A 16,618-nucleotide genomic window follows, 5' to 3' on the forward strand; every position below is an offset into this window, starting at 1 on the left:
TTTGAAACTTGGGCAGAAGTGTTGTTAAAAAAATGACAGAACTGGAGGAAAACTGTGGGTTAAAATAAATTTTGATAGAGTAGCCTGAACTATTAAATCCTCTTTATAAGGAAGCATTGTGCTAGATTAGATTAGTAAAAGTGAGTTTCTTTTTTTTTATAATAAATTTATTTTTTTATCGGTATTCAATTTACCAACATACAGAATAACACCCAGTGCTCATCCCGTCAAGTGCCCCCCTCAGTGCTCCACACCCATTCACTCCCACCCCCCGCCCTCCTCCTCTTCCACCACCCCTAGTTCGTTTCCCAGAGTTAGGAGTCTCTCATGTTCTGTCTCCCTCCTGATATTTCCCACTCATTTTTTCTCCTTTCCTCTTTATTCCCTTTCACTACTACTTATATTCCCCAATGAATGAGAACATACACTGTTTGTCCTTCTCCGATTCACTTACTTCACTCAGCATAATACCCTCCAGTTTCATCCATGTTGAAGCAAATGGTGGGTATTTGTCATTTCTAATGGCTGAGGAATATTCCATTGTATACATAGACCACGTCTTCTTTATCCATCATCTTTCGATGGACACCGAGGCTCCTTCCACAGTTTGGCTATTGTGGCCATTGCTGCTAGAAACATCGGGGTGCAGGTGTCCCGGCATTTCATTGCATCTGAATCTTTGGGGTAAATCCCCAGCAGTGCAATTGCTGGGTCATAGGGCAGGTCTATTTTTAACTCTTTGAGGAACCTCCACACAGTTTTCCAGAGTGGCTGCACCAGTTCACATTCCCACCAGCAGTGCAAGAGGGTTCCCCTTTCTCCACATCCTCTCCAACGTTTGTGGTTTCCTGCCTTGTTAATGTTCCCCATTCTCACTGGTGTGAGGTGGTATCTCATTGTGGTTTTGATTTGTATTTCCCTGATGGCAAGTGATGCAGAGCATTTTCTCATGTGCGTGTTGGCCATGTCCATGTCTTCCTCTGTGAGATTTCTGTTCATGTCTTTTGCCCATTTCATGATTGGATTGTTTGTTTCTTTGGTGTTGAGTTTAATAAATTCTTTATAGATCTTGGAAACTAGCCCTTTATCTGGTACGTCATTTGCAAATATCTTCTCCCATTCTGTAGGTTGTCTTTGAGTTTTGTTGACTGTATCCTTTGCTGTGCAAAAGCTTCTTATCTTGATGAAGTCCCAATAGTTTATTTTTGCTTTTGTTTCTTTTGCCTTCCTGGATGTATCTTGCAAGAAGTTACTGTGGCTGAGTTCAAAAAGGGTGTTGCCTGTGTTCTCCCTCTAGGTTTTGGATGGAATCTTGTCTCATATTTCAATCTTTCATCCATTTTGAGTTTATCTTTGTGTCTGGTGCAAGAGAGTGGTCTAGTTTCATTCTTCTGCATGTGGATGTCCAATTTCCCCAGCACCATTTATTGAAGAGACTGTCTTTCTTCCAGTGCATAGTCTTTCCTCCTTTATCGAATATTAGTTGACCATAAAGTTCAGGGTCCACTTCTGGGTTCTCTATTCTGTTCCATTGATCTATGTGTCTGTTTTTGTGCCAGGACCACACTGTCTTGATGACCACAGCTTTGTAGTACAACCTGAAATCTGGCATTGTGACGCCCCCAGCTATGGTTTTCTTTTTTAAAATTCCCCTGGCTATTCGGGGTCTTTTCTGATTCCACACAAATCTTAAAATGATTTGTTCTAACTCTCTGAGTTAGAGAGTCCATGGTATTTTGATAGGGATTGCATTAAACGTGTACATTGCCCTGGGTAACATTGACATTTTCACAATATTAATTCTGCCAATCCATGAGCATGGAATATTTTTCCATCTCTTTGTGTCTTCCTCAATTTCTTTCAGAAGTGTTCTATAGTTTTCAGGGTATAGATCCTTGACCTCTTTGGTTAGGTTTATTCCTAGGTATCTTGTGCTTTTGGGTGCAATTGTAAATGGGATTGACTCCTGGATTTCTCTTTCTTCAGTCTTATTGTTAGTGTATAGAAATGCCACTGATTTCTGGGCATTGATTTTGTATCCTGCCACGCTACCAAATTGCTGTATGAGTTCTAGCAATCTTGGGGTGGAGCCTTTTGGGTTTTCTATGTAGAGTATCATGTCACCGGTGAAGAGGGAGAGTTTGACTACTTCTTTGCCAATTTGAATGCCTTTAATGTCTTTTTGTTGTCTGATTGCTGAGGCTAGGACTTCCAGTACTGTGTTGGGTAGCAGTGGTGAGAGAACAAGACATCCCTGTCTTGTTCCTGATCTTAGGGGAAAGGCTCCCAGTGCTTCCCCATTGAGAATTATATTTGCTGTGGGCTTTTCGTAGATGGCTTTTAAGGTGTTGAGGAATGTTCCCTCTATCCCTACACTCTGAAGTGTTTTGATCAGGAATGGATGCTGTATTTTGTCAAATGCTTTCTCTGCATCTATGAGAGGATCATATGGTTCTTGGCTTTTCTCTTGCTGATGTGATGAATCACATTGATGGTTTTACGAGTGTTGAACCAGCCTTGTGTCCCGGGGATAAATCCTACTTGGTCATGGTGAATAATTTTCTTAATGTACTGATGGATCCTATTGGCTAATATCTTGTTGAGAATTTTTGCATCCATGTTCATCAGGGATATTGGTCTGTAATTCTCCTTTTTGGTGGGGTCTTTGTCTGGTTTTGGAATTAAGGTGATGCTGGCCTCATGGAACGAATTTGGAAGTACTCCATCTCTTTCTATCTTTCCAAACAGCCTTAGTAGAATAGGTATGGCTTCTTCTTTAAACATTTGATAGAATTCCCCTGGGAAGCCATCTGGCCCTGGACTTTTGTGTCTTGGGAGGTTTTGATGACTGCTTCAATTTCTTCCCTGGTTATTGGCCTGTTCAGGTTTTCTATTTCTTCCTGTTCCAGTTTTGGTAGTTTTTGGCTTTCCAGGAATGCGTCCATGTCTTCTAGATTGCCTAATTTATTGGCGTAGAGCTGTTCATAATATGTTTTTAAACTCGTTAGTATTTTCTTGGTGTTGGTAGTGATCTCTCCTTTCTCATTCATGATTTTATTGAGTCTTCTCTCTCTTCTTTTTAATAAGGCTGGATAATGTTTTATCTATCTTATTAATTCTTTCAAAGAACCAACTCCTGGTTCTGTTGATCTGTTCCACAGTTCTTCTGGTCTCGATTTCGTTGAGTTCTGCTCGAATCTTTATTAACTGTCTTCTTCTGCTGGGTGTAGGATCTATTTGCTGTTTTTTCTCTAGCTCCTATATGTGTAAGGTTAGCTTTTGTATTTGAGTTCTTTCCAGTTTTTGAATGGATGCTTGTATTGTGGTGTATTTCCCTCTTAGGACTGCTTTTGCTGCATCCCAAAGATTTTGAACGGTTATATCTTCATTCTCATTAGTTTCCATGAATCGTTTTAATTCTTCCTTAATTTCCTGGTTGACCTTTTCATCTTTTAGCAGGATGGTCCTTAACCTGCACGTGTTTGAGGTCCTTCCAAACTTCTTTTTGTGATTTAGTTCTAATTTCAAGGCATTATGGTCTGAGAATATGCAGGGGACGATCCCAATCTTTGGTATCGGTTCAGACCCGTTTTGTGACCCAGTATGTGGTCTATTCTGGAGAAAGTTCCATGTGCACTTGAGAAGAATGTGTATTCAGTTGAGTTTGGATGTAAAGTTCTGTAGATATCTGTGAAATCCATCTGGTCCAGTGTATCATTTAAAGCTCTCGTTTCTTTGGAGATATTGTGCTTAGAAGACCTATCAAGTATAGAAAAAGCTAGATTGAAGTCACCAAGTATAAGTGTATTATTATCTAAGTATTTCTTCACTTTGGTTATTAATTGGTTTAAATATTTGGCAGCTCCCACATTCGGGGCATATATATTGAGGATTGTTAAGTCCTCTTGTTGGATAGATCCTTTGAGTATGAGATAGTGTCTCTCTTCATCTCTCACTACAGTCTTCGGGGTAAATTTTAGTTTATCTGATGTAAGGATGGCTACCCCTGCTTTCTTTTGAGGACCATTTGAATGGTAAATGGTTCTCCAACCTTTTATTTTCAGGCTGTAGGTGTCCTTCTGTCTAAAATGAGTCTCTTGTAGACAGCAAATAGATGGGTCCTGCTTTTTTATCCAGTCTGACACCCTGCACCTTTTGATGGGGTCATTAAGCCCGTTCATATTCAGAGTTACTATTGACAGATATGAGTTTAGTGTCATCATGATATCTATTCAGTCCTTGTTTTTGTGGATTGTTCCACTGAACTTCTTCTTAAAGGGGAATTTTAAGAGTCCCCCCTTAAAATTTCTTGCAGAGCTGGTTTGGAGGTCACATATTCTTTCAGTTCCGGCCTGTCTTGGAAGCTCTTTATCTCTCCTTCCATTCTGAATGAGAGGCCTTGCTGGATAAAGTATTCTTGGTTACATGTTCTTCTCATTTAGAGCCCTTTCTGGCTTGCCAGGTCTCTGTGGAGAAGTCTGCTGTTATCCTAATACTCCTCCCCATAAAGGTCAGGGATTTCTTGTCTCTTGCTGCTTTAAGGATCTTCTCTTTATCTTTGGAATTTTCAAGCTTCACTATTAAGTGTCGAGGTATTGAACGGTTTTTATTGATTTTAGGGGGGGATCTCTCTATTTCCTGGATCTGAATGCCTGTTTCCCTTCCCAGATTAGGAAAGTTTTCAGCTATGATTTGTTCAAATACATATTCTGGCCCTCTGTCCCTTTCGGCGCCTTCGGGAACCCCAATTAAACGTAGGTTTTTCTTCCTCAGGCTGTTGTTTATTTCCCTTAATCTATCTTCATGGTCTTTTAATTGTCTCTTTTTTCCTCAGTTTCCCTCTTTGCCATCAACTTGTCTTCTCTGTCACTCACTTGTTCTTCCACCTCGTTAAGCCTCGTCGTTAGGACTTCTAGCTTGGATTGCATCTCATTTAATTGATTTTTAATTTCTGCCTGATTGGATCTAAATTCTGCAGTCATGAAGTCTCTTGAGTCCTTTATGCTTTTTTCTAGAGCCACCAGTAGCTGTATAATAGTGCTTCTGAATTGGCTTTCTGGCATTGAATTGTATCCAGATTTTGTAACTCTGTGGGAGAGAGGACTGTTTCTGATTCTTTCTTCTGAGGTGAAGTTTTCCTTCTAGTCATTTTGCTCAGTGCAGAGTGGCCAAAAGCAAGTTGTATTGGGAAAAGGAGAAAAAGAGAGGAGAAAAAGAAGGAAAGAAAAGAGAAAAAGAAAAAAGGGAAGAAAAAAAGAAAAAAAGAGAAGAAAAAGAAAGGAAAAAAAGGGTGGGGGAAGCAAACAAATCAAAAAGCAAAACAAACAAAACACGGGGGAGTATCTTCTGATTCTGTATACTGTAAATTTCTCGACTTCCCCTGGAACTTTCCAGTGCTGCTTGGTCAATAATTTGTTTTTCTCCTGTTCGTCCAGCTGGTCTTCTGGGGGGGGGGGGGGCTGCTGTGCTGTTTCTAAGGTGTCAGCACTTGGGGGAGCTGCTCTGCCCCTGCCTGGTACAGGGCTCAGTGCGGACTGTTCACCCCGTGAGGCCCCGGGAGGAACAACCGCAGTAGCGGGGCCAGCTCTGCAGCCCTGGAGTCAGCTCCCGCAGTAGCCCCGGGGCTCTCCGCCTGCAGGGCCTGGAGGCTCCGGGCGGGGCCGCCGATCTGCTCAGCTCGGGGCAGGAGCGTCCTTGCTGTCCTGGGCCCTCCCGGCCTCTGCCTGTCCTGGGGGAGGCCGGATCCTGGGCTGTGTCCCGGCGCCCTGTGCTCCGGGTCCTGCGCTGTTGGATTCGCGCTCCCGCCCCGCAGTCCCCCTCCGCGGAGCCGCCGCCCGAGCCCCTCCGAGCTGCTCCGAGTCCCGCCGAGCGCTGCAGCCCTTAGGGAGCTCGGCGCACTCTGGGGGCGGGGGTTCAGGTGCCTGTTAGTGTCCCAGGGAGCCCGAGGGCATCCCCGCCCTCCTGGGTCCTGCTCTAACTCCCTGCGGGCCCCTTTCCGCCCGGGAAGGTTGGTGCAGCTCCTGCTCCTCCGGGACGGGCTCTCCTGTCCTGGGGACACTCGCCCCAGCCTCAGCCCGGCTCCCCGTGGGGCCCCTCCCCCTTGGAGGCCTTTTGTGTCTTTCTTTTTCTCCGTCTTCCTACCTGATAGAAGCGCGGACTCTTCTCACTGTAGCATTCCAGCTGGTCTCTCTTTAAATCTCAGGCCGAATTCGTAGATTTTCAGGATGATTTGAAGGTTACCTAGGTAATTTGGTGGGGACAGGTGACTTGGGGACCCTACTCTTCCGCCATCTTGCTCCTCCTCCTAAAAGTGATTTTCTTATATTCTCTTAAGCCTACTATGTAGAAATACATGACACCAACCTTGTATGGAGTTAGGGGAAAGGTTGCAGGACTCTTTCTGGCAATCAGGTTGTTGACAGACTTATTCAACTAAAGAGAGGCTTAGAGGAGCCCTCTTTTACAACCAAACCCTTCTAATGCTGAGAGTCAGGGAAGACCTTGCTACCCTGTAACTTTGCCAGTAAGGAGATGCAGGCCTGAAGAATCAGTCTAAAAGGAGCACCTGTAGGAAGCACCTCCAATTTGGCCATATTCCATGCAGTGAAATTAAAGAGTGAACATGATGAAGAAAATGAACAATGTAAGATTAAAAATGCCAAGAGCATCCATAGCATGTTGACTAAGAATTAAGTTTATATAAAAAAATTAAAGGTTTCCTTGGGACGCTTGGGTGGCCCAGCGGTTGAGCGTCTGCCTTTGGCTCAGGGTGTGATGGTGGGGTTCCAGGATCGAGTCCCACATCAGGCTTCCTGCATGGAGCCTGCTTCTCCCTCTGCCTGTGTCTCTGTCTCTGTCTCTCTCTCTCTCTCTGTCTCTCATGAATAAATAAAGTCTTTAAAAAAAAGTTTCAGATTTTGAAAATACTTTTTAAGATAGTATTATAGAAAAGCTGACTCATGGCGCATGGGTGGCTCAGTGGGTACAGTGTTGAATCTTGATTTTAGCTCGGGTAGTGATCTCAGAATGGTGAGATGGAGCCCGGCATTGGGCTCCAGGCTGAGCATGGAACCTGCTTGACTCTCTGTACCTTTCCCTCTGCTCCCCACCCATATTTTTCTCTCTCTCTCCACCGTTCTAAAAAAAAGAAAACCAAATTAAAGAAAAGCTGACTCTAAATTGGTTTCATGAGTACATAATAAAATTCAGAACCAGTCAATACAAGAAGTGGCAATTTAATATTTATATTTGTCAGGTTAACTTGGAGAATTATAGGGATTAAGTGATTTGGTTTGTCACTATTAAAATGGGCAGCTTTTGCCTCTTTTTTGGTTAAGGTTCTTTTTTGTAGAACTACCCAACGTGTATTGTCTGGTAACTTAGGTCTTGAGGTCCATGTCTTTTAGATTCCTTGTGAAGGAAGTGGCCAAAAAAGATTGAAGATCTGTATAATTCTGTATTTCATCAATTTTAATATGTAATTTTCCTCACATTTTTATGTTTCCTAGATTGGTACTCCATTTACTACACTTATGTTTATTGTGGTGATGATTTTTTTTTCCTTAAAAAGCTATTTTTTTCAGTGGTTCCCCTTATATGTCTTAGTGTCTAGGAAATATGATATAGCATATTTCTCCTCTTGAAAAAATTGATAGTGTATGCATTAGCATGTTAAAAGCTCTGACAAGTTTTGTTATAAGGAAACATGTGGCAACCAAAGTGTTCCTAATAACATGTATAATAAACTGGAACTAGTATTCAAAGGAATATATTTTCGACTATGCTGTATGGCATGAGATCACAGTTTTCCTTCTAAAACAGATAGCTTTGGGGGATCCCTGGGTGGCTCAGCGGTTTAGTGCCTGCCTTTGGCCCAGGGCACGATCCTGGAGTCCCGGGATCAAGTCCCGGGTCAGGCTCCTGGCGTGAAGCCTGCTTCTCCCTCCTCCTGTGTTTCTGCTTCTCTCTCTATGTCTATCATAAATAAATAAATAAATAAATAAATCTTAAAAAAATAAAACAGCCTTTGTTATGATTAAAATTTTTTTATGTTTGTATTGTAAAAAAAAATTCAAACTATAAATGAGAATGAAAAGTAGTTGAAATCCTAAAACCCAGAGATACTTATTTTTGATAGCATTTAAAAAAATGTTTTATTTTGAAATCTTTTCAAATATATGGGAGAGTTGCAAGAATAGATTCCTGGGTGCCTGGGTGGCTCAGTGGGTTGAGCGTCTGCCTTCAGCTCAGGACATGTAGGGGTCCTGGGATTAAGCCCTATATTGGACTCCCTGCTTAGCAGGCAACCTGCTTATTTCTCTTCCTCTTCCTCTTCCTGCCACTCTCCCTGCTTGTGCTCTTTTTCTCTCTCTGTCATGGAAATAAATAAAATCTTAAAGAAAATTAGGTCTTTAAAAAAAATTAAGAGATTCCTCAATATCTTTTATCCAAAATCTGTTCATTGATTGCTACTATGTTTGCTGAACCCCTTGAGGGTAAATTGCAATTACTCTGATTCTTTATTTCCAAACACTTTCACATGTAATTTCTAAGAAGGATGAGAGTCTCTTATGTAACCACATTCAGGAAATTTAGTGCTTTTTAAATATTTTTGTCTAATATACTACATATTCAAACTTAGCCAGTTGTCCCAGTCCTTTTTGGTAATTCCCTCCCTGTAATCCAGTTGCCAGTCACACATGTTTAACTGTTACATCTCTTTAGTCTCGTTATTGGGAATAATTCCTCAACTCTTCTTTGTCTTTCATGCCACTGACATTTTTTCAGAGATCAGGCTAGTCCTTTTGGAGAGAATGGGTAGTTTGCCATTTCCTCATGATTGGATTTATTAGATTAGTTTATGCATTTGGGGTAAAATACCATACAGACAATATGAGACATTGTGATGACAGCCTTTGTCCCATTATTGGTGTAACTTGGATCACTTGATTAAGGTGATATTTTCCAGGTTTCTCTCCTCCAGTTATCTCCTTTTGTAGTTAAAAAGCAAGTAGGGAGATAATTTGAGACTGCAAATTATGTATTAGACTTTCACCCAACATTTTCAACATCCGTTGATGATTCTTACTGGACTTAATTATTTTTTTTAAGATTTTTATATTTATTCATGTGAGAGAGAGAGAGAGAGAGAGAGAGGCAGAGACATAGGCAGAGGGAGAATCAGGCTTCATGCAGGAAGCCTGATGTGGGACTCGATCCTGGTCCTCCAGGATCATGCCCTGAGCCCAAGGCAGACGCTCAACTGCTGAGCCACCTGCTGAGCCACCCAGGCATCCCTGGACTTGTTAATATGATGTGATCTTCTAAGTCTGTCACTCCTTATGTTTATTAGTTTGCCTCTCCCTGTTTACTTAATACTGACTATAGATTTATGTAATGACTTATATTCCATTATTGTTACTTTTAAAAAATTTTTAACTTTTTCTTTTAAAATAATTTCAAATTTACAAAAATGTTGCAGAAATAATATTTAGATCTCCTGCTACCCTTTTTCTTAGATTACCCAATTGTTAACGTCTCTGAAACATTTGGGGCATATTGCAGAAATATTGCCTCTTTACTTCATAAAATTTTAGTGTGTATTTTGTAAGTACAAGAACATTCCCACGTGACCACAGTATAATCATCAGTCAGGAAGTAAGCATTAATCTAATACTATCATCAGATTTCTTGGTTATATCATCACATTTTCTTGGTTTGATCCAATCATGACCTTGATGGGCCCAGGTTCCAATCCAGGATCACGTCTTGCATTTAGTTATAAGTTTCCTTAGTCTATTTCAGTCTAGAGCAGTCTTTGTGTTTCATGACATTGAGACTTTTTGAGAATACAGGCCAATTACTTTATAGACTGGCCCTCAGTTTCAGTTTATATGATGTCTCCTTCTGACTTTAGCCTTTTTGACAGGAATATCATAGAGATGTTGCTGTGTTCATCTCAGTGGATTGTACCAGGCACACACTGAGTTGACTTTTGTTCCTTTACTGGTGATACTACATTTTTTTCCACCTGGTTAAGATGGTGTTTTGCCTTGTTTCTCCACAGTAAAACTATAATAAGTGTATTTATTTAAAAATATTTTGTGGGGAGATGCTTTGATATTATGAAAACATGTTTCTCACCAAATTGTCACTTACGGATTTAGCATTCATTAATGATTCTTGTCTGTATCTATTCTTGTGATAGTTCCAGATAACAATCTTTTAAAAAAACACTTTATTCTAGATTTATTCATTGGCAGCTCTCCTCTCTTATTTATTATGTATGTATATATTCATTTATTCATTTTAAAGTGTCAAGTCAGGACAGACTCTTGGATTGCTTTTACTCTCAGGGTTACAAACTGTTAAATCTATCATACTTTGGTGGTCAAATCATCCTGTACTTGTCTGTCTGGAGTCTCTTTAGGGTGCTTTTATGCTCTTTAAGGTCTCTTATGACATGTCCCATCATTCTTTGAGCACTTTCTTGCTTTCTGGTGCAGCAAGATCTTTTCCAGGGTCATCTTATAATTTTCCTGCTTTAGTCCTGGGACTCAGCCATTTTTTTCAAGAGCCCTGGCTCCTTTTAGTAGAGAATATTTAGGAACCAAGATCTGAGTGCTTTATGTGCTTCTTGCTAGAATCATTACTTCTAGATACTTTCAGTGGACAGAGCTAGGAGTGTAGCTACATAACATACATGTGTAGACACACATTTATATCAATTTTGATATTTACATGTATTAAAATTTGGGAGTTTATACTGATTCCTCCAGTTCCAGTCAGAACCACAGGGTTTATTCTAGCCTTCCCTCTTCCCGTATTTGTAATTCCATGAGACACCTGGCTTCTGTTCTGGCAGTTTGGCAAGTAGTACACTTTGGGACTGCCTCCCCCCACCCCTCTAGGTGCCCCAGACCACAGCTTTGCTTCACACATGGGAACAGCTCCCCCACCTTACTCCCCTTCAGCTGAATGTGACATCTGGAAGCCCAATTCCAGTTAAGGGGAGTGGGGAAGGAGAAAAAGTAAGACTCATTAGGATGGGAAGGCGAGATGCCATGACAATGATACGCTACTGGGACACAGATGGTGATGACTGGTGTTTCTTGTGCAAACCTGGAAAGAGTCTTTTTGGGTTTTTAGTTCTACACCATATTAACTATGGGGTAGTGAGCATAATAAATAAAAGAAATAGTCTTTTCTAAAAGCATAATTGAGAAGTAAAATAGAGTGGATTTATATTATTTCTTGGGAAATGCCTTGAAATTCACTTTTTGAACCCATAGAACCTTTGTGTGTGTGTGTCTGTGTTTTGTTTTCTTTCTCTGTTTCTGATAATTAAGTGAAGTACATTCTAATTGATTAGGTTTCTGAACGTTAGATTCCATTTAACTGAAGCTTTGCGTAGACTTCTTAAATCTTGACATTTCCACTGACTTTGAAAATTATCCAAAGACATGGGGATCCCTGGGTGGCTCATTGGTTAGCACCTGCCTTCGGCATAGGGCATGATCCTGGAGTCCTGGGATCGAGTCCCACATCGGGCTTCCTGCATGGAGCCTGCTTCTCCCTCTGCCTGTGTCTCTGCCTCTCTTCTCTCCCCCCCACCCCCATGTCTCTTGTGAATAAATAAGTAAAATCTTTAAAAAAAAAAAAAAAAAAAGAAAAGAAAAAAGAAAATTATCCAAAGACAAATTGGCCATCCTTTTGTATAATTCAGTTACAGTCAAAGATTTTTATAACCTTTAGGGACCTTTGAAATCATCTAGTACAACCAGCACAGATTATGGATGGGAAGACTGAGGAGGACTAGAAAGGCATTGGTTCTTATACTTTAGCATGTATAAAAGTCAACTAGAAGGCTTGATTTTTTTACACCCCCCCCCCACACACACTGGTATCTGATTCAGTGGGTCTGAGATGAGGCCCAGTAATTTGCATTCCTAAGAAATTCCCAGGTACTACTGGTGGGGGGACCACACTTTTTAAAAGCCACCAGACTGAACTGTCTGAGCTTATACTTCTCGATAAAGGCAGAGTTGGGACTAGAACTCAAGATTCCTATGCCTTTTTTTCGTGTAGGAGTTCTTAGTATTTTTTGTGTAGAAGAGTAGTTGGCAAACAGTAGGCCACAGCTCCATTCTGGCCTGCTACTTTTTAGAAAATTATTTAGTTAATGTGATTTATTGATCTATAATTCACATCCGTAAAAGTCACCCTTTTAAAGTATACAATTCCATAGTTTTTAGTATATTTACAAAGTTCTGGAACCATCACTACTATGTTAATTCTGGAATATTTTCAAAATCCCAAAAGGAAATGGCATACCCTTTAGCAGATACTCCTCATTCCCTTCCCTGGCAACCACTAATCTTCTTTTAATTTCTATGGACTTGCGTGTTCTGGGTATTTCGTATAAATAGAATCAGACAGTATGTGACCTTTGTGTCTAAATTCTTTCACATTGCATGTTTTTCAGGTCCACGTACCATTACTTAATTCCTTTTATTGCCAAATAATATTCTGTGGAAGGATATCTATGTATTAATCTTATGATCCCATGTTGTAATTCATCAGTTGATGCACATTTGAATTGTTGGCACTTTTTGGCTATTAGGAATAGTGCCACTCTGAACATCCATTTGTGAGATTTTACATGAACATAGGTTTTCAGTTCACTTGAATAATTACTGAGTCAGTGGTAACTGTTTAACCCTTTGAGGAACTCCTAGACTGTTTTCCCCAGTGGCTGTACCATTTTATATCTCCACCAACAGATGAAGGTTCTGATTTCTCTACATTCTCACCGATATTTATTACCTTTTTTTGGTTCTAGCTATCCTGGGTGTTAAGTGTTACCTCATTTTGGTTTTTAATTGCATTTTCTAATGACTAATGATGTTGATCATCTTTTCATGTACTTATTGGAGATTTATAGATCTTCACTAGAGAAAAATCTATTCAATACCTTTGCCCATTTTAAAAATTGGGTTATTTTTCTTTTTCTTTAAAGACTTTAAAAACATATTCTGAGGGGGCTGCTGGCTGGCTCAATTGGAAGAGCATGTGCTTCTTGATCTCCAGGTCGTGAGTTGGAGACCCACATTGAGTGCTACAGAGGTTACTAAAAAAAAAAAAAGGTAGATGAGTTTTAAAAATATACAAATAGATAGGCAGACCCAGTGGTGCAGTGGTTTAGCGCCGCCTGCAGCCCAGGGTGTGATCCTGGAGACTCGGGATCGAGTCCTGCGTTGGGCTCCCTGCATGGAGTCTGCTTCTCTCTCTGCCTATGTCTCTGCCTCTCTCTCTCTCTGAATAAAATATATATAATAAAAATATATTCTGGATACTAGAATCATCACATGTGATTTCCAAATACTATCTTCCATTCTGTGGTTTATCTTTTTACTTTTTTTTTTTAAGATGTTTTATTTATTTATACATAGAGACAGAGAGCATTGATCTAATACTACCATCATTAGCCTATCTCTCATATCCTTTGAACATTCTGTAGAATGTAGAATTACCATGGGTTTAATGTCCCCATGACTGGACTCAGGTCATTTATTTCTTTTTAATTCTTTTGGTAATAGTTTAATTGGGATATAATTTGTATACCACATAATTCACTCACTGAATTCTGTAGTTCAGTCTTTGATATAATCACAAAACTGTGGAACCATTTTTATCACTCTAAAAAAAAAATCCTATACTCTTTGTTATCCCCAAATCCCCTTTATTTGCAGCCCTAGGTAACCACTAATCTACTTTCTATTTCTATAAATTCACCTATCCTGAACATTTCATATAAATGGAATCATATAATAAATGGTCTTTCGTAATTGGGGCTTCCTTTACTTAACATAATGTTTTCTTTTGTTTTTAAGTTTTTTATTTATTTATTCATGAGAGAGGCAGAGACATAAGCAGAGGGAGAAGCAGGCTCTATGCAGGGAGCCCAATGTGGGACTTGATCCGGGGACTCCAGGATCACGCCCTGAGCCAAAGGCAGACGCTCAACCGCTGAGCCACCCAGGCGTCCCCTTAACATAATGTTTTTAAAGTTCATCCATGTTGTAACATATTCAGTACTTCATTCCTTTTTATTGTTCATCATATTCCTTTGAGTAGGATTGCTAGGTCATATGGTAGGTAACTCCATGTTACTAGCAGTGTTTGAAAAATCTGGTTTTGGGGCACCTGGGTGGCTCAGTGGCTGAGCTTTGGCTTAAGTCGTGATCCTGGGGTCCAAGGATCAAGTCCCACATTAGGCTCCTAGCAGGGAGCCTACTCTTCCCTCTGCTTATATCTCTTCCTCTCTCTCTATGTCTCTCATGAATAAACAAATAAAATCTTAAAAAGGACAAAAGAAAATTCTGGTTTCTCCCCATCCTCATTAATACTTGTTATTGTCTTTTTGATTATTGCCATCCTAGTGAGTGTGCAGTGTATCTCATTGTAGTTTTATTTGCATTCACATAATGACTAATAATGTTGAGCATCTTTTTCTGTCCATGTTGGCCATTTGTGTATCTTTGGAGAAATGTTCATTCAGGTCCTTTACCTTTTTATTTTTAGGTTGTCTTTTGGTTTGTGGGTTTGAAGAGTTCTTTATATGTCATGGGTAGTAGACCCTTATTGAATGTAGTTTGCAGATAATTCTCCCATTCTGTAGTTTGTTTTTTTTTTTCCTTTCTTCATAGTGCCCTTTGAAGCATAATTTTTAATTTTGATGATTTTTTTTCTTTTGTATTTGTGCTTTTGATATCTAAGAAACCATGGCCAAATCCAATGTCACAAGATTTTCATATATTTTCTTCTAGGAGTTTTTATATTTTTATCTCTTACATTTAAGTCTTTGGTTCATTTTGAGTTAATTTTTGTGTATGGTGTGAGGTAAGAGTCCAGCCTCATCCTGTTACATGTGGATAATTGTTTATGCCAGCTACTTTGGTTGAAAAGATTATTCCTTCCCTATTGATTTTTTTGAGGGGGCACTCTTTTCAGAACTATTTTAACCGTAAATTTGAGGGTTTATTTCTGTATTCTCAAATCTGTTTATTTGTAGGTCTTTCCTTAATTCAGTACCACTCTATCACTGTTGCTTTGTAGTAACTTTTGAAGTTAGGAAGCGTGAGTCCTTCAATCTTACTCTTTTTTTTAAGATTGTTTTCACTCTTCTGGGTGTCTTACATGTCCAGCTGAATTTTAGAATTGGCTTGTCAATTTCTGCAAAGCCAGCTGTGATTCTAATAGGTATTGCATTGGCTGGGTGTATCAGTTTGGGAGTACTGCCACTTTGAGAATATAAGTCTTAGGCATCTGGGTGGCTCAGTCAATTGAGCATCCAACTCTTGATTTCTGCTTAGGTCATGATCTCAGGGTCATGAGATGAGCCCCTTGTCGGGTTCCACACTTAGCAGGGAGTCTGCTTCAAGATTCTCTCCCTCTGCCACTCTCCGCACATGCACGTGTGCACACGTGCTTCTCTCTAAAATAAATACATGTTTAAAAAGAATATTAGGTCTTCTGGTCCATGAGCATGAGGTGTCCATTTCTATAAATCTTCTTTAATTTCTTTCAACATTTTTGTAGTTTTCATAACAAAGTCTCATATATACGTATATATACACACAAGACACACGAACACATGCAAAGCACACACAGAACTCTAGAATAGTGCCTGATTCACAGCTAGTGTTATATAAATGTTAAAGTTATCTCTTGTTACTAATTTTTCTATATGTCTTTAACACTTTTGGGGAAGGTAGATTAAAATGGAGAAATAGTTAATATAAAAGCATTTTAACATTTATTTATTGATTTAATTTTTAAAAAGATTTGTGGATTTTAGAGAGTGTGCATGGCTACATGCAAGTGGGAGAAGGGACAAAGAGAGAGAATTTTCAAACAGACTCTTGGCTGAGCACGGAGCCCATCACAGGGCTTGGTTCCCACAGCCCATGAGATCATGATCTGAGCCAAAACCAAGAATCTGATGCTTAACTGACTGAGCTACTCTGGTGCCACATTATTTATTTAATTTTAATTTATTTTTTAAATAAATTAGGCTCCATACCCAACCATTAGGCTTGAACTCATGACCCTGAGATTATAAGTCACATCCTCTACAGACTGAGCCAGCCAGGCACCCCTTAAGTTTTTACTTTATACACTTTTTATTTTTTAAGATTTTATTTATTTTTTCATGACAGATACAGAGAAAGAGAGAGAGAGAGAGAGAGAGAGAGAGGCAGAGACACAGGCAGAGGGAGAAGCAGGCTCCATGCAGGGAGCCCAACCTGGGACTTGATCCTGGGTCTCCAGGATCATGCCCCGGGCTGAAGGCGGCGCTAAACCACGGAGCCACCAGGGCTGCTCTACTTTATACTTTAATAGAAGTAACATGTAGGGGCATCTGGGTGGCTCATTTGGTTAAGCAGCTAACTCTTGATTTCTGCTGAGGTCATGATCTCAGGGTCATGGGATCGAGCCCCACGTTGGCTACTCGCTGGACATGGAGCCTGATTCTTTCTCTCCCTCTGCCACTGCCCCCACTCCCCCAAAAATGTTTAAAAAGTAAAAAATAATGTAAAATGTATCAGTTATAATG

The 16,618-nt window shown here is 40.0% G+C and overlaps 1 protein-coding gene across 9 annotated transcripts in view; it reads left to right on the forward strand.

Annotated features, from left to right (window-relative positions):
* LYPLA1 (lysophospholipase 1) overlaps positions 1-16,618 on the forward strand; it is a 35,908-nt gene that overhangs the window by 2,148 nt on the left and 17,142 nt on the right. The window lies entirely within an intron of this gene.

Source organism: Vulpes lagopus, chromosome 9 (assembly GCF_018345385.1).
Source record: "Vulpes lagopus strain Blue_001 chromosome 9, ASM1834538v1, whole genome shotgun sequence".
Taxonomy (NCBI): Eukaryota; Metazoa; Chordata; class Mammalia; order Carnivora; family Canidae; genus Vulpes; species Vulpes lagopus.